Raw genomic sequence first — 14,351 nt, forward strand, 5'->3', positions numbered from 1 at the left:
CTCTCCGTCTGTTCTGTCCCGGCGCGCGCGGCCCCGCTCCCTAGGGCGCGCGCGCGCCGGGTCTCTGCGATTTAAAGGGCCACTGCGCCGCTGATTGGCGCAGTGGTCCCAATTAGTGTGTTCACCTGTGCACTTCCCTATATCACCTCACTTCCCCTGCACTCCCTTGCCGGATCTTGTTGCCTTAGTGCCAGTGAAAGCGTTCCTTGTGTGTTCCTTGCCTGTGTTTCCAGACCTTCTGCCGTTGCCCCTGACTACGATCCTTGCTGCCTGCCCCGACCTTCTGCTACGTCCGACCTTGCTTTTGCCTACTCCCTTGTAACGCGCCTATCTTCAGCAGCCAGAGAGTTGAGCCGTTGCTAGTGGATACGACCTGGTCACTACCGCCGCAGCAAGACCATCCCGCTTTGCGGCGGGCTCTGGTGAAAACCAGTAGTGGCTTAGAACCGGTCCACTAGCACGGTCCACGCCAATCCCTCTCTGGCACAGAGGATCCACTACCTGCCAGCCGGCATCGTGACAGTAGGCCAGAATGTCAGTCCATGTTGGAGCAGGTTTAGATACAGTCTAAAGTATAGATCTCAAAGTCTGTGCACAGAATTTAGCAAGGGCCTCGCACCTTCTGATGCATCAGGTAGGTGCACAATAGCATAGCCTAACCCTCTGTACTTTGGTCTATATTGATGCGGGACATAGACAGCCAGCTGATGACCAATCCATTAGTGCAATGGATGGCTGGAAGCATTTGTCTTTGCCTTTGCAATACCACAGAAGCAATGCATGGTCAATGTACAGCAATGACACACCTGTGTGAACAGCCAGGAGACCCCCCCCCCCCCCATGTTATGTTACATAGTTACATAGTTAGTACGGTCGAAAAAAGACATATGTCCATCAAGTTCAACCAGGGAATTAAGGGGTAGGGGTGTGGCGCGATATTGGGGAAGGGATGAGATTTTATATTTCTTCATAAGCATTAATCTTATTTTGTCAATTAGGAACATTCAGCACCCACCCGCTATCAAGGCAGCTGCCTATCATGTCATGCCCTACCTGCACAGGTGTGCTGGCTACTCAAATGATCCAATTAAGGAGGCCATTTAGTCAGCAGCAGCAGAAGTCCTGTGCCTGGACGCTCCAACAGCGGCCAGACACAAGCAGAAGCAGAAGCAGCAGAAGCAGCAGCAGCACCACCTTTTGTTTTTTGGCTGCAGCAGCAGCAAGGCCCACAGGGCTGGCTAGCTGGCTAGCCAGCAAGCAGGTAGCAATGAAAGTAGGAATCTTTCTTTTTAACCCTGTAAGGGGGTGGTGCACTGTACCCGAAGATACTGCCATATCGGGTCAATGCATAGGGCGACGGAAGCAAGCTTCGAAATCGGCCCCCGTTCTCAAAAATCCATTTAATATATGGTCCCCAGATAGGGGACGTATCAGATATTAAACTGAAAAGAACAGATTTTTTTTTTTTTTTTTTTTTTTTTTTTTGTTTCCTCAGTTACAGACTATTGTTCAAGCGATCATCAGGTCACCTACCAAAACTCATCACTTCTAAACAAAGTCTGAAAAAACATCATGCGGAAAAATATCTCAATAAGAAAACTATAAGAGAAGCACAAATTCAAAACCTTGATCAGGATACTTACAACTTTCTCCATTCCTTGTATCTCCAAATCTTTTCAGCCTCTTCCTCTCCCATTCTCTTCTTGTCAAATAGAAAAATAATAAACAACCTTCCAAAAAAAAGTCTCTTCAACTCCCTTGGAGAAATACACACATTTTTAAAAACAAGCAGGTTTCTAGAATCCCATAAAACTTCTTTAAAAACAGAAAATACAATCCAGCTTTCACGTGTGTCCTCTCTCCTGCTAAAATCCTGACCAATAAAAATCTTCTCAAAATTAAAATCAACATATCCCGTGATTGCAGAAAAAAACCTCTGTAGAAGCATAAAAAATTCTCTTGCATAAAAACAGTTCCAAAATAAGTGCACTGTATCCTCCCTGCCTCCACAACCCTCTCTTGGACATTTCTCGCTCACTCTTATTCCTCGTCCATTCAGGAAAGCTCTGGTTGGGAGGCAGCCATGAAAAGTCATCCAGTTTACATCTCTCTGTCTATTCGATAATCCTCTAACATTAAAAAGATTCCAGATCTTCACAGACTGAGCAGTAGTGCAGAATGGTACTTCATATAATCTCTCATTTTTTCTTATTTCATTTTCAATTTTCTTTTTCTCAGGTTTTCCCAGGGAACTCAAACCAAATTGATCACTGAAAGACCTGAGAACCACATAGAAGGTAGGTATAACTTGCGCTATTGGTCTCCTCAGATCCTTCTCACACCAGCCCCATTTGGAAAACAACCATCCTGCCAAATACCTGCTCATGTCTGCCACCCAATTATTGCACTGAGACACTTTATAAATTAAAAGAAAGTAATGAGTCTTTAAAAACAGATTAATATCCGGGAAATTATATCCGCCTTTCTTCACGCTCTTCATCACTTCCTCCCTCTTCATCTTTTCCATCTTTGAACCCCAGAAAAAAATAAACAACTTCCTTGTCATCCTTCTGGACCATAATTTGCCGGGTGGGAAAACCATTGCAGTATATAATAGTAGTGGCAAAATTACTGCCTTTAAAATCAGAACTTTACCTTTAAGGGACAAGTTTCTCAATTTCCAAAAAGATAATTTCTTCTCTATCTTCTCCTCCAACTTCTCATAACTTTTCCCTCCTTTTAGATTTTTTTCAAAAACAACGCCTAACACTTCAATATCTTCCTTCTCATCCACGCCATCCACCACCACTTTTCCTTGCTTTCCAAAATTACTCAATTGGCACTTCCCCCAATTGACTTTCATACCAGCAATACAACAAAAAATCTTTACATGCAAATTCACTCTATTAAGATCAGCTTGGGAAGTGCAAGTAAAAACCACATCATCCATGTAACTTAAAACCTTCAAATTCCTTCCATTACTTCCCGGGATAAAAACACCACTCACACATTTGTCCTTCTGTACATTTTTGAGCAAGGCCTCAATGACACAAATGAATAAAATTGGGGAGAGTGGGCATCCCTGTCGTACTCCTGATAAAATATTAAAACCCGGCCCCACATGTCCATTGACTAAAATCTGACTTGTTGCCCCATAATAAAAACTTTTAATCACAAACAGTAGCTTCTCAGGAATACCCATATGCTTTAAAACCATAAACATAAAATCATGAGCAACTCTGTCATAAGCTTTTTCAAAATCAATGGATTCCACAAAAAGTGCATTCTTATTAAAATTACTATAATAAATAGAGTCTCTTAAAACTAATAAATTATCAGTTATTCTCCTATTTGGCACTGCACAAACTTGGTATTCTCCAACAAGGTGCTCAACTATGTCACTCATCCTGTTCGCCACAATCTTTGCAATGATCTTATAACCTGTATTCAATAATGTGATCGGCCTCCAGTTTTTCAAATCTCTTTCATCACCTTTCTTATGTATCAAGGTAATAACTCCTTTCTTCATAGACTCCGCTAAAATACCTGAGTTAAAAACATATTGCACCACCCGTGTAAAATCTTGCTTTAAAATATGCCAAAAAACTGAATAAAACTCAAAGGGGAGGCCATCACAGCCCGGTGTCTTCCCTTTCGCTGTCTTGTCCAGAGCCTGCTTGATCTCCCCTTCACAAACTTCCTCAATTAAAAATGCACTTTTTCCTTCAGGGACATTATTCTCTAAAATATTACAATAATCATTCATCTCCGTCTCACTGGCTCTGCTCTTATTACTAAAAAGTGTTTCATAAAATCTGCCAATCTCCTTCACCATCTGATCACCAACAACTTCCCCTGTAGGAGTTAAAACAGACTTAAAAACACCCCTAGCATTAAAACATTTTTTAAAGAAATATCTTGTACATTGTTCATTTTCCTCCAAATGTTGAACTTTGGATTTAAAAACAATATTTCTACCTCTTTCCAACAACCTGTTCTTCATCTCAATTTTCACCTTCTCAATTTCCTCCTCCACACCAACATGTTTAAACTTAAAGAGAGTTTCTAAACGTGAGATAAGCCTTTCATAACCCCTCCTCTTTTCTTGTGCCCTCCTTATGCAAATGAACTTAAAATACTTAGCAAACTCACTTTTTGCCCAATCCCACCAAGCTAAAACATTACTAAAAACAGATTGTTTAGAAGTACAAGATAAAAAAAAATCTTTAAAACCGGCCATTACTTCTTCATCTTCTAATAGACTTACATTTAATTTCCAGAGCCCTCTACCAAAATGAAAGGACTCTGCAATACTTATTTCTGCCGACACCATCTTATGATCTGAGAAAGTTGACATCATTTGATTGCACCGGACCACCTTAATCCCCTCAGAGACAAGAATGTAATCAATCCGGGATTTACAGCGGCCACTATCTGATATATAGGTGTATCTTTCATCAGTGCTAACCATCAGTCCAACATCAGAATAATGTAAGTCTTGAATAATTTGGTTTAAAACATTTGAAGTAATATCAGTTCTAACCTTAGCAGAGCTCTCACGATCATTGACGGATCTAATGCAGTTAAAATCACCAACAATAATAGTACCATCACGACCAGGAATAAAAAGTTTAAGAGACTCTAAAAATAACACACGTGCCTGTTTTTCTGCTGGCGCATATACATTAAAAACTCTCATTCTCTGGCCTAAAAACTCAAAATTTAAAACCATACAACGACCTGGTACTAAAACTTGGCAATTTAAAACTTTAATGTCCCTGTTACACAATAAAATCCCCACACCTTCATTTTTATTCTCTGTGCATGTAGACCAAAAAGACTGCCCTCTCTTCCATTCATCTACATAAGGTGCAGACTTAATTGCACACTCCTGTAAACAAAATATATCTCCCTTCACATTCTCCAAAAAATCAAAAACTGCTGCTCTTCTGATGGTTGTTCCTATACTCCGAACATTAAGAGTAGCCACAACCAATGCCATTAAAAAGGAAAGAAGGCAATCCATTTTCTTAACATCCATTTTAACTAGAAGTTAGTATTCTGACCTTCAACCTTCCTTAGCAGCATCCCATAGCAATCAGGCGACCCCACTTGAGAGTCCCTGTCCATCATTTTCTCACCTCCATACACAGGATCCGTCTGATCCCCTGACCAACTCCCTTTCTTACACCTTTTACTTTTACCTTGAAAGCCTCCATTTGCATTTTCATCTTCATCTTCCCCCTCCTCCTCCTCCTTCTCCTCCTCTTCAGATGTTACATTCTCCTCCCCACTAATCACCCTCTGCCCAGGTGTTAGGGATCTCTCACTCTCATTCTCCTGAAACTCCATCCCCTCCTCCTCCCCCACCACTGGGTTTGGGCATTCAAAATCCTCAATTGTTTCTTCACATGGGGGAACCTCCCTACACACAGTCTCCACACTCTCCACCACTTTCTCTTTTTTCCCTTTACGTGCTTTCTTCTTACTGACCTCAGTAAACTCTTCACCAACACCAGTCTCCTCACAATGCACACCAGTGGAGTCACCCTCCTCCCCTTTTCCAGATTTTTCCTGAGTATTCATGTGCTGCACTGTCACACCTGCTGCACTCCCTTTTACAGAGTTCTCGTCAATCACCTGAGTCACCTCAGCATTCACACCAAAAACACGTGGAAATGGCCTTTCTCCTCTTTCCTCTCTTCTATTTCCTGCTGCGTCAGCATAGCTCATTTTCTTTCTATACCATAAACTGCATCCTCTAGCCAAATGCTCCTCACTACCACAGATATCACACGTTTTCTTCTCAGTACATTCACCCGAGTTGTGACCTGATTTCCCACAATTCCTGCAGCATACTCCTTGCTCAGGGCAAGACTCCTGTACATGTCCATAAGCGTGACAACGTCTACAGTACTGCAACTGTCCTTCATAAAAACAAAAACCTCTTTCTCCTCCAATAGAAAATACCTGTGGTATACTCTTCCTTCCCTCTTCCATTCCTTCGTCCTTTTTAAATTTTACAACAAATTTCCTTTTACAATTAAAGTACCCATGTCTGTTCTTGAGTCTTCCAAGAAATTTAACTTCATCACAATATCGGTACAAAAAATTGGTCACCATCTCATCCGAAACCTTCGGGTTGTACATATGGACTATAACAACCTTAGACATATTCATGAATAATGGCTCCACTTTCACCTTACTCATTATAGCTGGCTCATTCCTCCTCTTCATCACTTCTAAGTCCATGTAGACCCTCTGGCAAACCTCAGAATCATAAAAGGTTATATCGTAAATCCCTTGCCTAGGGAAGTCTTGCATAGCGATTACATGCCATACCTGAAGGTACTGGAGCTTGCGAAGAATCTCCAGCACAACTTGATCCAATCCAATCGTCCCCCGGTGTTCGCCAGGAACGTAAATCCGCACCGTATCCTCGAGTCCTCGAGTCCTCTCTCCGCTCATTTTTGCAGGTTAAGATACCCACTATCGCAACCCAGTAACAATCCAGGGCCCCCCGCAAAAGAGGGCCCCGATCACCACCCCTTCCGACTCCTACCCTGCCCGGTAAACCGCACAGGATCGAAGCCAAAAGGCCGAGAAGCGATAACCGTGAAAGGGGCGGGCCCAACAAGGTGCCCTTCATGGGCACTATCACTGCTTGCTGTCAGGGAGGCTGCCAGACAATTTTCCATGCACACTCTGGGCTGGGGGGCAGTCAACCACCAGTACACACAGCAGAACCTAAACCCATACCATTATTGCTAAGCAGCAAGACAGGGGCCCATTGCACTCCCACGGGGCCTTTTTAAATGCAATCCATAACCCGGATTTGCCAGGAACCCTTCTTACTCCTCCTACTTGCATGTGACACTGGGCTTAGGATCTGCATAGGAAACACACACACAAGCACACACCTACCTTTGTTGCCTGCAGATGCCTCCTTGGCTGTCCCCAAACGGTATCAAACCAACACCCACGGGAAGCTGTAAGCATAGAGGACATGCCTGCACCCCATTGGACTTACCTGTGTGGGTTAAACCCGGGTTATTTGACAACCTATGGCGGTGATGGTTCTGCTCAGGCAGAGCAGTGCTGATGCTCCTCATAAAGCTGTCGCTGCTGTGAAGGTTCTAGGTGACATCACAAATCCCTATGGTTACATACACAACAAAGCTGGGTTGTTGTTGTTTACACTCTGCAAGGCCTGTGGAAGTGAGTGACATCATAGCACTGTAGTTCTGAGGGTTCTAGATGGATGCAACAATCTCCTGTTGCTTCTATGAAGGCCATAATAGACGACATCACCAAACAGCTCCATAGTCACATACACAGCAAAGGAGAGATGTTGTTTACACCTAGTGATGTCAGTGGTATTGAGTGACATCACAGCACAGTGCTAAGGCTCCTGGGCCTGGACACAGCAGCGGCTGCAATATCTCAACGGAGAATACGTTTATATATATGTGTGTGTGTGCGCGTATATATATATATATATATATATATATATATATATATATATATTTCTCCGCCGAAATCACTTTTAAACCCATTTCCACCTTTTTTTCCCTTCTCTTCCTCTTACTTTTTTTTCACGTTTTTTTACGTTTTTCTCCTTTTCGCCTCTTTTCTGGGCGTATTATTCTTCTTTTTCTTCTTTTTTTTCGTCTAATGCATACCCCATCAGTGCAGCAATGCTTATTCAATACCGCCAGCAGATGGAGACACTGGGGGATAATTTTCGAAGGATTTATACTGATTTTTCCTGTCTGAATTTGTCGCACAGAAAGTTGCAGGCCAAATATGTGTGACATTTCTGCGACTTTAGCTTCTAGAGCATTTTTACAACATTATACATAGGTGCTGAATACATAAAAAGCGACTGTTCAGCGACAGACAAGTCGCATCGGCTGAAAGTAGGCCAGAATGTCAGTCCATGTTGGAGCAGGTTTAGATACAGTCTAAAGTATAGATCTCAAAGTCTGTGCACAGAATTTAGCAAGGGCCTCGCACCTTCTGATGCATCAGGTAGGTGCACAATAGCATAGCCTAACCCTCTGTACTTTGGTCTATATTGATGCGGGACATAGACAGCCAGCTGATGACCAATCCATTAGTGCAATGGATGGCTGGAAGCATTTGTCTTTGCCTTTGCAATACCACAGAAGCAATGCATGGTCAATGTACAGCAATGACACACCTGTGTGAACAGCCAGGAGACCCCCCCCCCCATGTTATGTTACATAGTTACATAGTTAGTACGGTCGAAAAAAGACATATGTCCATCAAGTTCAACCAGGGAATTAAGGGGTAGGGGTGTGGCGCGATATTGGGGAAGGGATGAGATTTTATATTTCTTCATAAGCATTAATCTTATTTTGTCAATTAGGAACATTCAGCACCCACCCGCTATCAAGGCAGCTGCCTATCATGTCATGCCCTACCTGCACAGGTGTGCTGGCTACTCAAATGATCCAATTAAGGAGGCCATTTAGTCAGCAGCAGCAGAAGTCCTGTGCCTGGACGCTCCAACAGCGGCCAGACACAAGCAGAAGCAGAAGCAGCAGAAGCAGCAGCAGCACCACCTTTTGTTTTTTGGCTGCAGCAGCAGCAAGGCCCACAGGGCTGGCTAGCTGGCTAGCCAGCAAGCAGGTAGCAATGAAAGTAGGAATCTTTCTTTTTAACCCTGTAAGGGGGTGGTGCACTGTACCCGAAGATACTGCCATATCGGGTCAATGCATAGGGCGACGGAAGCAAGCTTCGAAATCGGCCCCCGTTCTCAAAAATCCATTTAATATATGGTCCCCAGATAGGGGACGTATCAGATATTAAACTGATAAGAACAGATTTTTTTTTTTTTTTTTTTTTTTTTTAAACCTTCAGGTTTGGACATTAAAACATCAAAATCCAACTCCATACTTCGTCACTTAGACTTTCTGAAGTAAAGTCCAACTCATCATTAGGTCTTTCTTTTTATTTTCAATTTCAAACAAACATAAATACCATCACCAATTACAAACTCACAAGATATCTCCATTTCAAAAACTTCCATATCCCCTCAGCATCCTTATCCCCCAAATTCTTCCTATCACACAAATAAACAACATATAACCTATCTAGAATCATCTTAATACAACCCTCCACCGACACGTTTTTTCTTTTGAATACACATAAATTCCTAACATCCCAAAGTACTTCTTTAATAATGGCAAGCAACACAAAAAAAACCCTTTCCTTATCTCTCCCTACCATACTAAGTCCAAACATAGCCACATCATACGACATATACCTAATACCAGTCAATTCTTTAAACAGCAAACTCATCCCTTTCCACACACCTTGCGCCATTTCACAATTCCAAAATACATGCATCACACTCTCAATCCCATCACACCCATCTCTTGGACACCTCTCATACCTTCCAATCCCTCTATTTCTTTGAAATTCTCTTACCGGTAACGCACCATGCAAACTCTGCCATACTATCTCACGTTGTCTATTTGTTACTCCAACAGTCATTATACTCTTCCACACTCTCCCCACATCTACAGCTCTCACCATATTAATTGAACATTCAACTTCCTCTTTTTTAATGTACCCAATCATACTCTTTTTACTCACAAACACTTCTGGACCCACACCAATCAACCTATAATTCTCCAAAAATTTCACCACATATACATACCAACTAGGACACACAAAAGCATAAGGCACTCTCAAATCTCTTTCCAACCAACCCAATTTACATAACACACTGCCACCCAAATATCTCACCATACATGCACAACTCTTTTCACCTCCCATCATTCTTTTCAAAGCAAAAACAATATTCACACCCAGATACACATCAACATTCGGAAAGTCCATTCCTCCATTTTTACCATCTTTCATTACAATCTCTCTCTTAACTCTTTCCATCTTTGTACCCCACAAAAACACAAATAACATTCTTTTCACCTTTCGCAAAACCATATAACTTGGCGGAAACACAACAGCAACATATAACAGTATTGGCAAAATCACACTCTTCACTATCATAACCTTACCAACCATTGACAACTCTCTCAACCTCCAAAAATTCAATTTCTTTTGCACTCTCTTCCCCACATCCTCCCAACTATTTCTACCATCCAACCGTTCATCCATTTTCACCCCCAACACCTGAATAGGCCCTTCCACCCCTTCCATACCAACATCCTCACTCTGAGTCACACCACCAAAACATTTATATTCACTCTTTCCCCAATTGACCTTAAAACCAGACGCACCACAAAACAGACTTACCAATAACTTGGATCTTCTTACAGCCGCAACAGATTCACTTACCACACATACATCATCCATATAAGCCAACACTTTAACCTCTTTACCACGACCCCCCGGAACTCTCACACCTCTCACACATTTATCCTTACGCAATAATTCTAATAATGGTTCCATAGCACAAATAAAAGCAATAGGTGACAAGGGACATCCCTGTCTCACCCCTGAACATACTTTAATCTCCTCAGTCATCCATCCATTAATCAGAATCTTACTATACACTTCCTTATACAACATTCTCACAATATTCACAAAATCACCTGGAAACCCCATTTTAACTAGCACCTTAAACAAAAACCCATGCGACAAACGGTCAAAAGCTTTTTCAAAATCAATTGACAACACACGAACCACCTGCTTTCTACACATACCATCCCACAATATATCTCTCAACAAACACAAATTCTCACTAATTCTTCTTCCTGGCACACCACACACTTGCTCCTCCCCAATCACTTGCTCTATCACGTCCCTCATTCTATTTGTAATCAGCTTTGCAAATATTTTATAATCCACATTCAACAAAGTTATCGGCCTCCAATTCCTTACATCATTCACATCCCCTTTCTTATAAATCAAAACCACTATCCCACTCTTCATACTTTCCACCAATCTTCCATTAGCCCACATATACTTAAAGATACTCTCCATATCATCCTTCAGTACATCCCACAATTTCACATAAAACTCAGCCGACAACCCATCCTCTCCAGGAGTCTTATTTTTAGCCATACTATCAACCGTCCTTTTAATTTCTTCCATTCCAATCTCTCTCATTAAACTCTCATACTCATTACAATCTACCTTCTTATCAATCACTTCCAGCACTTCCTCAGCCAAACCCCTATCACACTGTTTGACTGCATATAAGTCCTCATAAAACTCTTTCACCACATTCAGTACAGCTTTGCCTCTCACCAAACCACCATCATTATCATACACACTCACTAAATCATCCTTTCTCCCAATCACTTTCTTAAAAAAATATCTTGAGCACTTTTCATCCTTCTCCAATTTGTCCACTCTTGCTCGGTACATTAACTCTTTTCCTCTTTCATTCAACCAATCTTTTATATCTCTTTTCACAGCATCAATCTTACCATCCACTCTCCATCCCTTCTTTTTCAACTTAATGAGAAACCCCAACCTTTTATTCAGCCATTCATACTTCTTTCTTTCCCTAGCTTTCCTTTTATAACCTTCCCTCTTGAAAAAAACCTTAGTTCTTTCTTTAACCCACTCCCACCAACACAATAAATCCAAAAATTCTTTTTTCTTCTCACACCATAACTTATACTTCTTAATATACCTATCATATACCTCCTTTTCATCCAACAGTTTCACATTAAGCTTCCAGTAACCCCTCCCACTTATGCAAATCTCATCCAACACCAAACCACAACTCACACGCTCATGATCAGAATAAATCACTCTCTCTTGCTTATACCACATACATCCTATCATTTTGGACACAAAACACATATCTAATCTTGACTCACTCCTTCCACTCTCAGCATGATATGTTGCTAACACAGGATTCACACCACACACTTCAACCACATCTCTTAACTTGAAATCACTCACCATACTCTTAAGCATATTTCCAGAAACATCCGCATCCCTCCCAATCTCACAGTTGAAATCACCTACTAACAACACTGGTTCCTTCCCAGACAAAAACCCCTTAATTATTTCAAACAAACCCACCCTCTCCTCCTTATTCACAGGTGCATAAACATTAATTAACTTAAACTTAAACCCATGTAACCCAACCTCCACCAACACACACCTTCCTTCCCTTAACACCATTTGACTACAAACTTTAAACTTATTATTTCTAAACAAAACCCCAACTCCATCATTTCTATTTACATTAGAGCAAGACCACACTGCTGGTCCATATCTCCACTCCTCCTTTTTTGGAGGAAAATCCAATCCACATTCCTGTAGACAAATTATGTCATTATTAGTTCCTGCCAATTCCTCCAGAATGGCCGCTCTTCTATTCTTATTTTTAAAGACTCTAACATTTGACAAACTAACCGAAAAAGACATATCTAATCAAATAACAACCCATAGGAAGAAAAAACCTAGAAGAGAGTTAATGAACTTTACGGCTCAGTGTCGAGGGAGAAGTTTCTTCTCCAATGCATTTATCCATTTCACCCTCAGATATTGCGGCAAAACGATTACTCGTCTCCACCACCGTCTGCTCCATCTTTTCACCACTGGCACCTCTCGCCGCCTTCCGTGGGGGACGAAAAAGATCTTCCTCTCTCTCTTTAGCACTTTCCTCTTCTGAATTCGACCATTCAACTTTTTGAGTGCCAGACACCTGAGGACTAGGCACCTCTTCAATTCTCACCTCCTCCTCCATCTCCTCTTCAATCTCCTCCTGCACCTTCTCTTCCACCACCGTTGCTTTCTCAATAATAGCAATCACACTCTTTTCTGCCATGTCTGCCTTTGCCTTTTCCCTTTTTTTAATTGCCAAATCTTTTCTGGCCTCTTTCTCCTTCTCCCTCTTAGCCACCTCCGGACAATTTCTATACACATGTCCAACAAGGCCACAAAGATCACAAGTTCTGGGCTGTGGACAAGCTCCCGCTTCATGCCCTGGCATTTTACAATTTCGGCACTTCTTATTACCTGGACAAGCCTCTTTAAAATGTCCAAACAGCAAACAATCACGGCAAAACAATGGCTGGCCATAATAATAGACATAACCCCGGTTTCCAGCGATTGAAAAATTGGCCGGTGGGTGTTTCACTCCACCAATGCTCCCAGGATCCAGCTTCAGTTTTACAAAGAACTTCCATGTGCCGTTAAACACACCCAAACTACTAGTTTGCTTCACTCCCCCTTGGACACTTTCACAGTAGATACTTAGAAAGTTCTTAATCATATCCGGGTCTAAGAACGGATTGTACATATGTACAAACAGAGTCTTCACTCCCATCTCAAACAGAGGAAAAAACTTTACATTTTCCAAGACAGGGTTATTGGCATTTCTTTTCAAACATTCATAGAAGTTCTGGCAATCAGCTTCATAGATGAAGGACACATCATATATTCCTTGCTTCCTATTCTCTTGCACACAGAACAAACTATCCATGCCAAAACCACCCAATTTCTCCACAAGTTCATGTCCAATGTACTCAATCCGATTCTTACCCCGGTCAGAAGTTTCCACCACAAAACGTACAGTCTTCTCAATCGCAGGGAGGTATTCCTTTCCAGCCATTGTTCTTCTCTTGTCTGTCGATTCCACAGTAAGATCACCACTCCGGATTCCTGCTCAGCAGAACACCCGCACCCCTGACCCAGACCAAGTTTACACTTGATCTTAGCCAAAAGGCCGAGAAGCGATAACTGTGAAAGGGGCGGGCCCAACAAGGTGCCCTTCATGGGCACTATCACTGCTTGCTGTCAGGGAGGCTGCCAGACAATTTTCCATGCACACTCTGGGCTGGGGGGCAGTCAAACACCAGTACACACAGCAGAACCTAAACCCATACCATTATTGCTAAGCAGCAAGACAGGGGCCCATTGCACTCCCACGGGGCCTTTTTAAATGCAATCCATAACCCGGATTTGCCAGGAACCCTTCTTACTCCTCCTACTTGCATGTGACACTGGGCTTAGGATCTGCATAGGAAACACACACACAAGCACACACCTACCTTTGTTGCCTGCAGATGCCTCCTTGGCTGTCCCCAAACGGTATCAAACCAACACCCACGGGAAGCTGTAAGCATAGAGGACATGCCTGCACCCCATTGGACTTACCTGTGTGGGTTAAACCCGGGTTATTTGACAACCTATGGCGGTGATGGTTCTGCTCAGGCAGAGCAGTGCTGATGCTCCTCATAAAGCTGTCGCTGCTGTGAAGGTTCTAGGTGACATCACAAATCCCTATGGTTACATACACAACAAAGCTGGGTTGTTGTTGTTTACACTCTGCAAGGCCTGTGGAAGTGAGTGACATCATAGCACTGTAGTTCTGAGGGTTCTAGATGGATGCA

The 14,351-nt window shown here is 42.3% G+C and overlaps 1 non-coding gene and 1 pseudogene across 1 annotated transcript; both read right to left on the reverse strand.

Annotated features, from left to right (window-relative positions):
- Window positions 1-1,303: 1,303 nt before the first annotated feature.
- LOC130314924 (U2 spliceosomal RNA) lies at window positions 1,304-1,518 on the reverse strand (annotated as a pseudogene).
- Window positions 1,519-8,697: 7,179 nt separating this feature from the next.
- LOC130314923 (U2 spliceosomal RNA) lies at window positions 8,698-8,883 on the reverse strand. Its single transcript, XR_008862526.1, has one exon. It is a non-coding gene; the product is annotated as a U2 spliceosomal RNA (small nuclear RNA).
- Between the last annotated feature and the right edge of the window lie 5,468 nt (window positions 8,884-14,351).

This window comes from Hyla sarda, unplaced genomic scaffold (assembly GCF_029499605.1).
Source record: "Hyla sarda isolate aHylSar1 unplaced genomic scaffold, aHylSar1.hap1 scaffold_185, whole genome shotgun sequence".
In the NCBI taxonomy this organism is placed as follows: Eukaryota; Metazoa; Chordata; class Amphibia; order Anura; family Hylidae; genus Hyla; species Hyla sarda.